Source organism: Arachis hypogaea, chromosome 12 (genome assembly GCF_003086295.3).
Source record: "Arachis hypogaea cultivar Tifrunner chromosome 12, arahy.Tifrunner.gnm2.J5K5, whole genome shotgun sequence".
Lineage (NCBI taxonomy): Eukaryota > Viridiplantae > Streptophyta > Magnoliopsida > Fabales > Fabaceae > Arachis > Arachis hypogaea.
In genome coordinates, this window is record NC_092047.1 from 101987660 (window position 1) to 102002273 (window position 14614).

A 14614-nucleotide genomic window follows, 5' to 3' on the forward strand; every position below is an offset into this window, starting at 1 on the left:
ATATATGATATGTTATTCATGAAGCATTTATAAACCATGGTATTATCATGTATGCATAAATAAACAAAATTTCGTATTTAAAATTAAGTCATTTATCTGTTTATGTGGTATATTGTAGTGTGAAATTACTTTCAATTTGTATTGTGCAATGATATTATGGTCTAATGTAAGCCTTTACTTTAGAACTTTGTTATGATTTTATTTCATCGTTTTCTCTTAGATATCAATTTGACGTATTTTTATTGATTATTATTGAAACGGATGTGATATGAAATTTACCCAATGTTCTGAAAACCGGTTCGAACCGGCCGGTCAAACCGGTCGAACCGTGAACCGGTCGCTGTAACGGTTCGGATAATAAGAAAAACTGTAGATTTTGAAAACCGGACTTGAACTGACGAACCGGCCGGTTATCGGTCGGTCGAACCGAACTGGGACCTAGCCGGTTTTTTAACATTGCAGCAAAATGCCGCCGTTTTGTGCTGAGGCCTGAGGGAACCCTAATTCCCTTTTCTCCTTCGTAGCCTCCACTTCCTCGTTCCTCCAGCTTCTGCTTCTCAGTTCTCAACTCCAGCCTCCCACAGAACAGAACACCACCCAGTCACCCACGACTCCAGGAGGCCCTCAACGCACTCACCGCCGTCGCACTCACCTCAACGCACTCACCTCCGTCGCGCCTTCAGCACGGTCACGCCGTCACCAGCGTCGCGCCGTCAGCTCCCTGGCGCCGTTGGGTCCGTCGTGCCTTCCGATACCTCGCACAGTCAGCACCTTCCCGCCGTCAGCTCCGTCGCGCGCTCAGCTCCGTCGTGCCCTCAGCCACTTCGCATGTCACCTCCGTCGAGCTCTGCCTCTGAGAAAGCAATAGAGAAGCGTTGAAGCGTTGAAGCGTTGTCCTTCGAGCTCTGAGACAAAGCAACAAATTTCCTCATTTCCAGGTAATTTTTAATTTAGTTATGAACATGATTTTGTGATGCAATCCGATTCTGATGAAACTGTGCTCTGATGAACTGAACTCTGAGTCTCTACTCTCTGAAACTGTTATGAACTGATTTTACGATTTCATTGATTCTCATGAACTGAACTCTGATGAACTGAACTCTGAGTCTCTACTCTCTGAAACTGTTATGAACTGATTTTGTGATTTCATTGATTCTGATGAAACTGTGCTCTGATGAACTGAACTCTGAGTCTCTACTCTCTGAAACTGTTATGAACTGATTTTGTGATTTCATTGATTCTGATGAACTGAACTCTGATGAACTGAACTCTGAGTCTCTATTGTCTGAAACTGTTATGAACTGATTTTGTGATTTCATTGATTCTGATGAACTGAACTCTGAGTCTCTACTCTCTGAAACTGTTATGAACTGATTTTGTGATGAAATATGAACTGATTTTGTGACATGATTGTATGAATGACTAAATTCTGATTTTGTGAACAAAGAATTTTATTGAACCTGAGATGTTGTACTTGTTTGTATACTCTGATTTTGGAATTTGGATGTTTTTTGTTCATTTATTGTGAACTTGAGAGTTGAGATTTTGGGTTGGATTGCTGGTAATATTTAGGTATGGAAGAAAGTATCAACCAAGACCTACCTAGGAATAATAATGCTGAAAATAATTCTGCTTCGAATGAACGTTCTCTTCCTCCCGCGAGTAACGAAAATCAATCACAAACTTGTAGTGTAGGGGGAAAACTGATCCTGCTTGGAGATACATTGCTTTACAGAATATAAATGGAAAACCGCATTACCAATGCTTATTTTGTCTGAGTACTTTTGGGGGCGGGGGAATTAATAGAATGAAAAAGCATTTGGCGAAGATAGGTGGAGACATTAAGAAGTGTTCTAAGGTTTTGTATAGCTAATATACTAGGCTTATCATCTATTGTATTTAATTTGTTAGGAATGAAAGAAAAAAAAGAAAGCAAAAGTCGCAATATGATCCAATCGATATTGAAACTATTGATAAGGTTGATTTTTGGGTGACGGAAGAAGTTGTTGAAAAAGAGCCTGATCTTCCAAGTAATATTGAAGACTTGCTTCGTGAGTATTATAGTTTATTGATCAGACAATAAATTACAATAACTTTTATCTTTAATTTATTGATAATGTGTTATATTTTCTTAGATGAGATTGATGCTGATTTAGATCAAGGTGGTGGTGGTAGTAGTACTAGTACATTTTATGCTGCACCACTTGCTTTTTCTGGTCCAAGTAGTGGAAATGAAGGTGATGAAATCAATGAGGCAAATCTGCAGCAAATTATGGAGGATTTTGATGATTCATGACAAACTTGGATCATTTTGATGATGCTATGTTAGGTTTGATTGGTTGTTTGTTGACTTTTGAACTTTGAATTTGTATTTGAATGAGATTATAACATTTGGTTTATGTAGTACTTTTAATTTGAATGATATTTTAAAGTTTAGATTAGACTATAATTATATTTTCATGTGCTTATTTATATTTTAATTATTATTTTATTATAAAACGGTTTTTACGGTTCAACCACGGTCAAACCAGTTGAACCTATAAACCAGTGAACCAGTGCCTAGAGCGGTTTGATGACCGGTTCGGTTTTCAGAACCTTGAATTTACCAAAAAAAAAACTCTTACACTCAATTTTTTTTATTGTAGTTTTCTATCTTTTCTATTTTTTTATTTTCTTCTTATTCATTTTATTTTCTTTTTAAATATCATATAATTTATTATAATTTATATCAATTACTTAATTATAATTCATTATATTAGTTAGTTTAATTCATTAATTTATAATATGCATGATAAAATAGATCATTTGTAACTTATAACGTTAATTCTTCTAAAATCTTAATCTGAATAATTATATTTTTATTTTTTGTTATGAATAAAATATTATTAATAATCAATAATAATTAACCACTCATACTTTTAATCAAAGTGTTTGGATAATTTTTATATTTATTAATATTAATTTTTGATTATTTTTTCATAAATAAATTGTATTATAATTTTATATTAGTTCATAAATGATTAACGATTGATGTTCATGAAACTATGTTACTCTAAATTCTATATTTTACAAATATTTTATTTAAATATAATTTTTTAAACATAAAAATGTATTATTTTTAATAATATCATACTTTTACTTTTTTAATTATTCTAAAAGAAGATTTTATGCAATACTAATTAAAGTCATCCTTCCATTTGCTTTTACAAATCTATTATCTAACAATTATATAAAATTAAAATCGTATTAATGAATTTAATATTAAAGTTAATTTGGCTTTTTATTTAGAGTATTTTTCAACTTTTTTAGTCTAATCAACCAAAATTATTCAATTACAAATAGTCACTTCTATCTTATTTTATATTATTAATTAATTAAAATTACTAAAATGTAATAATATAATTCTGTTTTATATTTTTATATTTAGTCCAATCTATTTAAGCTATATAATAATCACTTCAATTTTTAAATTTTATAATATAATACTACCTACATTAATAGTAAAATAACATAGTAAATTGTCATATTTTAATATTAAATATAAAATTAATACTACAAAAATCTACTTAATATACTAAAACTGGATTTTCTCCCAACTAATGAAAGTGAGGTGTCAATTCCTCATTTATTTTTTTCCCAAAATGAAAGTATTATTCTCTCTTCTAAATATATTTAAAAAATATCTTTATTATAATTATATTATAATTATATTACAATTAACATTTAATGAATAATGCATGATTATACTAATTTAGAAAAATATCTTTATTATAATTATATAAAATCAATATTTAATACATTATCAACTAATGAAAGTGAGGTGTCAAATCCACATGATTTATTTTCTCTCCAAAATGAATGCACTATTTTCTCTTCTAAATTTATTTTTTAGAAAATATCTTTATTATAATTATATTACAATTAGCATTTAATAAATAATGCATAATTATACTAATTTAGGAAAATATCTTTATCATAATTATATAAAATCAATATTTAATGCATTATTAAACTAATTATCAATCGAAAATATTTTTAATCATTTTAATTATATTGATATAATTCTAATTCTCATTCATTATGTAATAATTTTATTTTTTAAAAGTCATAATTAAATTCGATATAATTGTAGCAAGTATCTACAATTAATAGTAACATGATACTATAATTTTAAGTTATATCTATTCTATTATATAAAAATCGGATGTCTGTACTTAATGATGGAGCTGACGTAGCATGCTCTGGAGAGTGTTTCCCGATTTAATTATTTTAACTCATTCAATACAATTTATTACCATGACTTAATTATATCAGCTAATTGATTTGATTAGATATTTAAATATTAATATAATTTATTATAATATATATTACTTAATTAATTTTACTACATTAATTGTAATTTGTTATATTAGTTAATTAATTTATTCATTTATAAAGTCTGAAATAAAATAAATAATTTATTGTTTATTCTAATTAAATTCATTAAATTTAATTATACATTATATACGAATTAATAATAATTTGTAAATCACTTTATATTATATATGTATTAACAAAATATTATATATGTCTTAATGTGTTAATTAAATATTATATACGCACAAAAAAATAGATACAAAGATGATTTATATAATATTAATAATATTATATTAGCACGGTGATTTTTTTTATTTTGATATCATATAGTATTGATAATGATAATATTATTATATAGTATTATATAAACTTTCTAATATTAATTAGTATAGAAAATGAGAAAATTATTCTTTATGGCAATCATTCTTAGTAGAATAGTGTGTCCCTTATATAGTATTGATAATTGTTGCTTAATTTAAAGTAATTGTATGTTGGTATCTTAAATTTATTTTTAATAATGACCTAAATAGATAAATTTAATTGAATTGAATGATTATATAAAATATTTTATATTATTAATATACTAAAATTAAATTCATTTTTCAGTACAGAATTTTATAGGTAAATTTTATACAAAATTAAGTTTTTTTTTATTTTTTTATTTATTTTATCTATGTTACTTTATTTAATTTTAAGTAGCGTCATATTTACAATTACCGCCAGTATGATATTTTATAAAATATGAAAATCAATTTTTTTTTATAATTTAAATATCAATGTTTGAATGGAAGAACTTAACAGACTCAGAGAGAGAGAGAAAGAGAGAGAGAATTAGTAATGGGGACAAAAATATAATAAAATTTAGGTATCGATATTTTTTTTGCTTCCCACGATATTCAACAAGTTAAGGACTAATCCGTCGTGAATTTGAATTCCATTTAAGAATCTACAATTGGCCAGTAACGAGTTGCTATACATACGAGACAGAATTCGAACCATCAATACTTATTTAAGCGGACGACTAAGTTGATCACTTGATCAATCTAAATTGGTTTAGATATATTCAAAATTTAAAATTAGAACTATCTAATACATATTGATAAGAACTAGAAATATACACACAATCATTATTATAATATTTAAAATAATAAAAATATAATTTCATACACATAGTATAATATTTAAAATAACAAAAAATATTTATAAGGACCTTTTTTTTTATTTTTAACATGATTAAATATTATTTTTTATATATATTTTTAAACAATTATTTTACTTAATTATCAAATCTACTTATTATAATTTTTATAGTATAAATAAATTTTTTAACCAAAATAATTACAGTATATTAATACATAGATAATATATTTTTTTATCTTAAACAATTTTTAAAAAATCACTAATAATTTAAGTTGTATTTAATTAGAAAACTAAGTTTTAATTTAATTATTAATTAATTAACTAATATAATATAATTAATTATCACTAATTTTTTAGTGTATTTATTTATTTTTCATACTAAATCAAATTTAACAATATAATTATTATTATGTGTTAAGTTTAACAAATATTTTTTAACATAAAATATAAAAGAACTATTTATATTTTATTTTGAGACAAATATAATATAATAAGTGGTATATATGTATATAAGTATTAATTTTTTAAAAAAAAATTTGTGGGGGCAAATGCCCCCTCTATATTAAACGTGGGTCCGTCTCTGGCTGTGAAGGAAGATGGGAGTTGTGAATAGATAAGCGGTGATGGACTCAGCAACAACATGACAGGAGCTATGCGATTTTTTTGTGAAGAAGTCGAGAAGAAGAAGATTTTAGGTGAGGATGATTGAGTTTATCTTGCATGTAGAGTATAGACTGAAGCTATGAATCATATGTGATGTGAGGCAAATCTTAATTTCTAAAAAGTGTTTATATGTATATATTCGGGGCGGGTACACCCTAAACCCAACGATACCTGTCTTGAGCAAAATCTGCCCCGACTCGGTCAAGTTATTACCCTTTTCATTCGGGTATGGACGGGTCGGGTACCTGCGTATTCGAAAACTCCTGCCAAGTCTAACCACGTATTGATACTCCTTTTATTAAAGGTTTATCGCTAGCCAATGGATTGCTATATACGCAAAGCAAGATTCTAACTCCTAATAGTTGTTTAAGCGGACGAGTGAGATGATCACTTAACAAACTCAAATTGATTAAGATAAATACTAATTATTTTTAATATTTTAATATTAAAAATTTTGAGAGTTTGATTTTAATTATAACTTTATAAAATATTTATAATAATAATTACTATATATATTATTTGATTTTTTAATAAATTTTTTAATATAATTTTATGTATTATCCCGTACAAGGTACGGGAACATACACTAGTAATATAATAAAAAAGAACGTAGCAATTTATATATGCTTCCTATATAGCAATAATATTGTATATATTTATATATCTCCTCTTTTAGCTCTTTCCTAAATATATTGGCATATAATTAATGTAGACAACATATATATTGAGCAAGTATCTCCATTAAATTAATCATAAAGGTTAATAAAGTATAATGGCATAATTTTCACCTAATTATAGCAAGTATCTCCGTTAAAAATATTGGCTAATTATTACCGTGTATAATTAATGTGTGTGTGTATATATATATATATATATATATATATATATATATATATATATATATATATATAATGAGTAATAGTGAATTTTTACAATTATTTATCATTTAGAGAATTTATAATTCAGATATTATTCTTTTTCTATTTTTTATTTTTTATACCTAATGGCTACTAGTTACGATTCTATCAATAATATTTCCTATGGTAGATTATGTGATGAAAAAGTTTGGAAAATAAATGCAAGAATTATAAAGTTATGGGAAGTCCCATCTAAATTTGACAAGAGCAAGACAGCTTACATAGAAATGGTTCTAATGGCTGTTAAAGTTAGTTGATTATTTTCCATGATTCTTTCAAGTGATGCTAGGTCCAATTTATAAATATTTTTTGTTCGTATTTTAAATTTATTTGATAACTAAACCCTTACAATCAAAGACATTGCCATTTAATAGTTTTATAAGTGCTAATAATTTTTATATTTAATTTGTTTTACAGTGTGATAAAATTCATTGTTCAATCAAGAATTATTTGGCAAAGATGTTTGAGAATGAACTGATTGAGGAGAAGGTCTATGTCTTCTCAGATTTTGTGATTGAGGAATCAAGCAGAATTTATCTTCCGACTGCACACGTGTGTAGAATTGTAACACCCTACCATACTTAGTATTATGCTTAAGTCATAAGACTAAGATAGTAAGGTATTGCGACCTCTAAGAATAGTAATACATATATAATAATAAAGAAAAAGATATTTAACTAGGAGCCTTGAAAAATGGGTAAAACAAAATTGCAAAATAAAAAGCGCAACGCTCAGGAAAGGAATACTTGCGTGCTAAGAAACCTAATAGGAACATGATAAAGATAAGCAAAAGAATAAAGGACAACCAAGGAAGCAGCATAACTAGCCCCTGACTCAGCCTACGAAGCTAAGGCTAGCCGGAGAGTATATATATACATATAAATATACATAAGTGTTCTCAAAATATCCCAAAATACACTATAATATCAAAATAACTCCTATCTCTCCCTCAACCTCTAAGAGGAGCCGCATACATAAGTTACTTGGAGAGTAAGCTAAACACATATATACATATATACAGCCAAAAGCCAAAATACACCCAAGGACTACTTCGCTTTCCAAGATCCAGACGCCTAGCGAGGAGCCTCTCGACCTGCATCTGAAAAACAATACAATATGGAATGAGAACCGGATGTTCTCAGCATGGTAAAAGTGCCACGTGTATAATAAATAAGGTCCTAAGAATGCCATAAACAGGGGTAGGTATTCTAAATCTACCTAACTTACTCAATTTCAATCCACACCTATCACCAAACCATTTCTCTATTTCCTCCCTCCATCCATCATCCATAATGCAACAGGAACAAACAACCAAACAAGTTCAAGCACAAGTAATGAGCAGATAATACAAGTAGCAAATATACAAGTAGCAGGTGATATATATCAATTAGGCATTCCCAATTAAGGTATAGCAAACAAAGCACACATATGCATATGATGAATGTCTATCCTACTGGCCGTGAGCTCACGTGCCGGTTATTTTGCCAGAACTCGACACATTTGGTAGCTAATCCAGACATTGGTCTCTAGGTTGCGCATCTCCAGGAGGATCATAAATGAAGGAGAGTGCCTTTCCACATCGAAGGAGTGTGCCTTTCAACTTTGGAATCAGAGAAGAATGTGGGGGAAATAATACGAAGGAGAGTGCCTTTCCACCTTCCCCACATCTGCATCACGACAAGAGAGGAAACTTCCGTCCTCAACTTGCCATATCGACCATTTCGGCCACACACAGTCATTCCCAAATCTCATCATTTATCATCATTATTTCCTTACATTCGTTCTTTATAGCCATAACAACATGTATTCATTTAGCTTTCACATCATTCTCTTATAATTCATCACGTTTACCCTTTTCGGGTCCCGACCAAACTATTTATCAAACTCTTCTCAACCTCTTTAGTATCGAATAATCTTAAAATCAACCCAACTCTAACATTAAATCAATCACATCACACGAAGATTAAACTTTAACTTCTCGAACCCATGACTATCACTAAGACATCCTCGACACTCTATTTTCTTTTCTGTTTTTAATATAACAAATGAACTTGGAATTGCACAAACTTTATGTCCAAGCGTTTATATTGAAATAATCTTTCTAACAAACCAAAGATCATAATTTTCTGATTTCTCTAGCCTCAGGAATAAAGAAAAAATCATGACTGCTCTGCAGTGTATAAAACCAGAAAAACAACAGCAGCATGTGATATTCAAAATTCAATATAAAATCCAAGTTAAATCCAATGACTTTAAAAATTAATGTAGTTAAACTTTACTCATCCAGGTTTCTTTTTCAATTAGTTCTGAGTTAATACCATTTTTAATGAAGAAGTTACATTACTTGAAAATTAAGTAAAAATGAGTCAAAATCTGTTTTAGAAACCAACAAGCTTAGTACCTTTCAATTTGTCTAACTTTTATTACAAAACTCCAATTAAGCTAAATTTTGGTTTGGGAACTCCTAGCTCATCTAGAAACAAGTGTTTTGGTTTCAACCCAATTGCTATTCAATTCTAAGAGTTACAAGTATTGGAAGTTGGTGCATAGCTTGCTGAAATCTGTTTCTTTTTAGCTTTGACCACCAATATTCAAAAATTTACAACTCCCAATCCTCAACTATTAAAATTCTGAAGTTTTAGAGCAATAAATAAAATTAATCAAATTTTATAACAAAATTTGTTTCGCTCCAAAACTCAACTCGTAGAAGTCGCAACAAGACAAACAAGTTGCTGCCCTGTTTGACCTTTACTGCTGCAGGACAGATTTAACAACCTAACTTTAACAATTTTCCATAAATTGTATATTTAACAAAAAAGTCCCAAAATTTTCAGTTTAATTCCTTATATTCCCAAGTTTAGCCCAAACTTAGTTTCATGCAATTCCGATCATTACATAATTAGTTACAGCATATGCAATACCACCATAACACAACTCTACATCCTCATTAACAAACACCAATCCTAATCCATCATAAATAAATATAAGAGCACACCATTAATAACTTCCACACCTCATAATTCCAATATATATCTACCAACAAATCTATTCCAACAACATTACAAGGTTAATCATTAAATACAACAAACAATTCAACTTATCCTATGGTTCCTCTAACCTAAGTTTTCACAACACCGTAAATATTAAACGTGTGAAACTTAAACCATACCTTGGCCGATCACTTTATTCACCCAAGGCAGCCTCTCAACACAAAATTACAGCCCCTCCAAGCTCAAGTAAAACAGCCACAAACTAAGCTTTGATCACTAACAAGCCTCCAAATATTCTCAATTAAATTCCAATGCATATATACCCACTTAATCTACACCTAATATATATACATATTCCAATTTCAGTTTTCCCATAATAAATACAAGATTAAGCTAGGGTTAGGGTATCCTTACCATACCCATATGCTCAATAGCTTGAACCCATAAATCCCGGAAGCTAACTTGAATCTAAAACACAAGAATTGAACAATTTTTAACTTAATCGTTCATGAATTTCCGAAATTAGGGGAAGCTGGTTGAGAAGGAAATAATGAGTTACCTACCAAATTGTTCCATGGGTTTCGTAGAGCTCGTCGCGGTGAACGTGTAGTCGTAAACGGTTCGTCAATCGGAGCTCCGGATCAAAAGTTATTGAGAGTTAAAGTTTGAGTGAGGGTTAGGGAGCTCTCTTCCTCCCCTAACCTGTTTGGCGTGTTGGATGCAGAATGGGGAAGAAGAGCTTCTGTCCCCTTTTTAAGTATGGGTCCGGTTAGACCCACGGTCCGATTTGGACCCGGTTCAACCAGTTCGGTCTTTTCGGTCCAATTTTGGGCCAAATTTTTGAAATTGGTATCAAAATTCTCGTTTCGACAAGCTCTATCCTATTTTGATATTAGTTTTGCATTTTTAACTTTTCTAATTAAAATTTAAATTATTGACTAATTATTTACCGATTTTAGCGGAGTTTACATCCTACCCACCTAATTAGGAATTTTGCCTTCAAAATTCAGATTCAGTTATCTGAAAAGAGATGTGGGTAGTCCTTCGGTATAGTTAGAGTTTCTTGAAGCTAGCCTTGTTACTCGAAATGTCCATCTTCTTTCATTTAACTGGCTTAGGTTGTAAGACATGAATTTGTTTTAGAAGCGTGTTTCAGAAGTTACGAAATATGGAATACGTCGAATAGGTTCGAAAGTTACAGCAAAAATCTATTTGGCACGCCTCTGACCATTGATACTCTCCAAAAGTTGAAATAGGCTAACTTAGCGGGTCTTAACTTTCTTGTTCTTGATTGCTCATCCAATTCTAGTCGTTGAAGTAATCTTTAGAGATAGGTGTCCTTTTCCTTCCAGCTTGAAAAGTCTTCTTCTCAAATCTGTCTAACTCTTTGTCGGCTTTCATAGTAAGAATTCTAACTCAGATTTGCGTAAATTTTTCTTTGTTATCTCGGCTATCAAATTTAGGAACTAAGGTATTCGATGCTCTAGTAATACAGGGGCATTTAGTGCTCTGTGAAGCTCCATCCTCTATCCTAGTCCTCGACGATCTATGTCGAAATCGGTAATTACTCTTCTTTACTCCCGGTGTAGGACCTCCAATGGTTGCAGCATTCCGATTTATGCTTTATTCTTTATTTTTGGCTACCCAAAAATATCTTCTTTGATTCATGGTACGTCTTAGCAGTTTCAGGGTAAGTTTGAAAATCCTGTCTCGTAAGTTCCGGAAAATAGTTTCTCATCTCAACTTCCAATCTCGACACATAACTTTCTCTTGGTATCTTCCTGATTCAACATGTCTCAATACTCTTAGTATCTCCTTATCACCATTATTGCGCTCCCTAAGTCCTTGACTCCATGATCTCTATTCCGGCATTGGACATATAAATCTCTTCTTAATTTCCTTTTGTTTACCAATCTTCGACATCTTTGACGACTCCTTATTATCTCGTTACGCGTCCCGTACCTCATCGATTCCATGTTGTAACCTAGCAATGGATTTAGGCCAACACTTCCAACACTCTCATTCTTCCAACTTAGAACTTTAACTCATCTAACATTTTCTCCTTTGGAATTAACGTCCAAGAATCTTTTAGAAACTTCTTGCTTAGGGCGTCTATCACAACCTCACGACGTTGCATCCGCATGCATCTTAAGTTTTTCAATAATACATCGTAGTCATTCCCTAAACGGTTCTTTAGGCTCAAGTGATACGAGCATTGGCATGAAGGTCAATCTTCTTTCTATGGCTCAAATGCTTTCATCAGATCCTGGTAATTCATTCCCATGGTGTACCTCATTGCATCTATTTAGTCACGTGCGATACGATCGGTGAAGATTAAGGCTCTAAATTTCCTAGTAATGTCACAGGTTCATTTTGCGTTCAAAGGTCTTGCTCTAAGAAATCAACGTCTCTCTGGTTACAGCTGGGATTCATATGCAATACTAATATAGGCTCGAGTTGATTTTCAAAGAAATATTAAGCTTGAAAGACGAATGAATAGTGTGAACAATGTTCGTGAGAAAATAGAAAGAGTTTTATATACGGTCAATCAGAGTTGTATCAAAATAATAGAATGCACAAGAAGAAGAATTTAGATGCATCTCAAGAAAGAAAACCGGACCAAAAACATTTGATAGTATGGATTAGTGTGATGTCTCACTTCCTATATGCAAATAAAATTTCAGGTATCAGTTTCAGTTTACCTTTTCCTTCTTGTGACCCACCATCATCTTGGGCCCTCTTATGTGAATAGACTATTGTTCCATTCCCCTGATTCACTTATCTCTAAGAGTCTTGATTATTCATCCAACGCCAACGAAAAACTTCACTAAACTCTGCAGGCTTTGACGACAATACCCTATTCGGAACGATTTAGTTTGGTTCTAAGTTTTAACCTAGGTCTTTCTTCTCTATCTTAGACTATGAGTAATGATGGTATGCTAGAATAATTCATTGCTTCTCAAATCCAATCATTGCATTTACCTTAACCTGGTGATTGTGATCTATCTGCATCATGAGTTTCCACCACGTGGATTAGGACAGTCCTTAACTAGATGCCTAGGTGATCCGCACCGGTAACACATACCTTGCTTGTTTTTATGCTGCCTATTGGGTCGGTAGTTCTCAGTCCTCTTGAATTCTTGACTCCTTGGTGCTAAATTCTGATGGTGATCTCTTCGGTGGGTCTCCCGGTTATCATTTTTTGCCACAGCTACGTTCCTCACACGTTCTTCAGCTATCCGGCTCTTGTTCACAAGTTCAGAAAACACCTGGATCTCCATAGGTGCTACAAAGCTCTGAATGTCACTCCGAAGGCCTCCTTTATACTTAATGCATTTCCACTCAGCAAAGTCCTCAGGAGCTCCCTGACAAATCCGTGAGAAACGGCACAATTCCTCAAACCTGCTAGTGTACTCAGTGATGGTCATCTGACCTTGTTTTAGCTGAAGCAGTTCAAGTTCCTTAGCATTTCTGGCTGAACTGGGAAAGTATTTCTTATAGAATTCTTCTTGGAACAACTCCCAAGAGATCACAACCCCATCAGGCTGCAGAATGCGCCTCACGCCCTGCCACCAATGGTGAGCTTCACCTTGCAGCTGGTAGGTCCCAAACTCAACCCACTATTCTTCAGGAACTTGCTGAGCCTGTAATGCTCGCTTAATGACTTGTACCTAATTATCCGCATCAGTAGGGTTCGAGGATCCTCTGAAGGTCGGAGGATGAACCTTCAGGAAGGAGGAAAGCGTCATAGTACCATTATCGCCATTGTTGCCATTGTTACCATTATTTATTTGGTTTCCCAGGGCTTCGGCTGTCGCTTGCATCGTCGCGGCCATATTCCCTAGAGCAGCCATGAAGTCTACAGGATTAGGAATATTCCCTGTCGCTTCAGGCATAACATTGCCTAGTCTGCCTCTACCTCGCCCACGTCCGCATCTGCGAGTCGACATCTGGTCTATATACACACCAACCAAGTGATATCAAGTTGATCAGTCTCAATATCGCAAGTCTAGTGCTTTAAGTTCCAAATGCATACTCATGGACGTTTGTGCCAAATATATCAGTTAGATTTCCTAATAGCACATAGACACATACACAGAGAATACACAGAAGCATAATCAGTTCGTCCTCAGGCTCTATAGGAACGAACTGCTCTGATACCATAATGTAACGGCCCAGACCACCCGCTAGCACGATATTGTCCGCTTTAGCACACAAGGCCTCACGGTTTTGCCTTTGACGATAGGGATGATAGCCGAAGCCCCCCACACTCACTCGTCAAAATGCGTCATGCTAGGGAGAGGTATCCACACCCTTTTAAGGCATGCTTCGTTCCCCTCTCCACACCATTATAAGGCATGCTAGTAATGTCACAGGTTCGTTTTGCGTTCAAAGGTCTTGCTCTAAGAAATCAACATCTCTCTGGTTACAGATGGTATCAGAGCCGGAGCCCAGATCGATGTGCCAGCGAGGGCGCTGGGCTCCCTTAGGGGGGTAGATTGTAAGGTCCTACATCGGTTGGAGAGGGGAACGAAGCATGCCTTATAA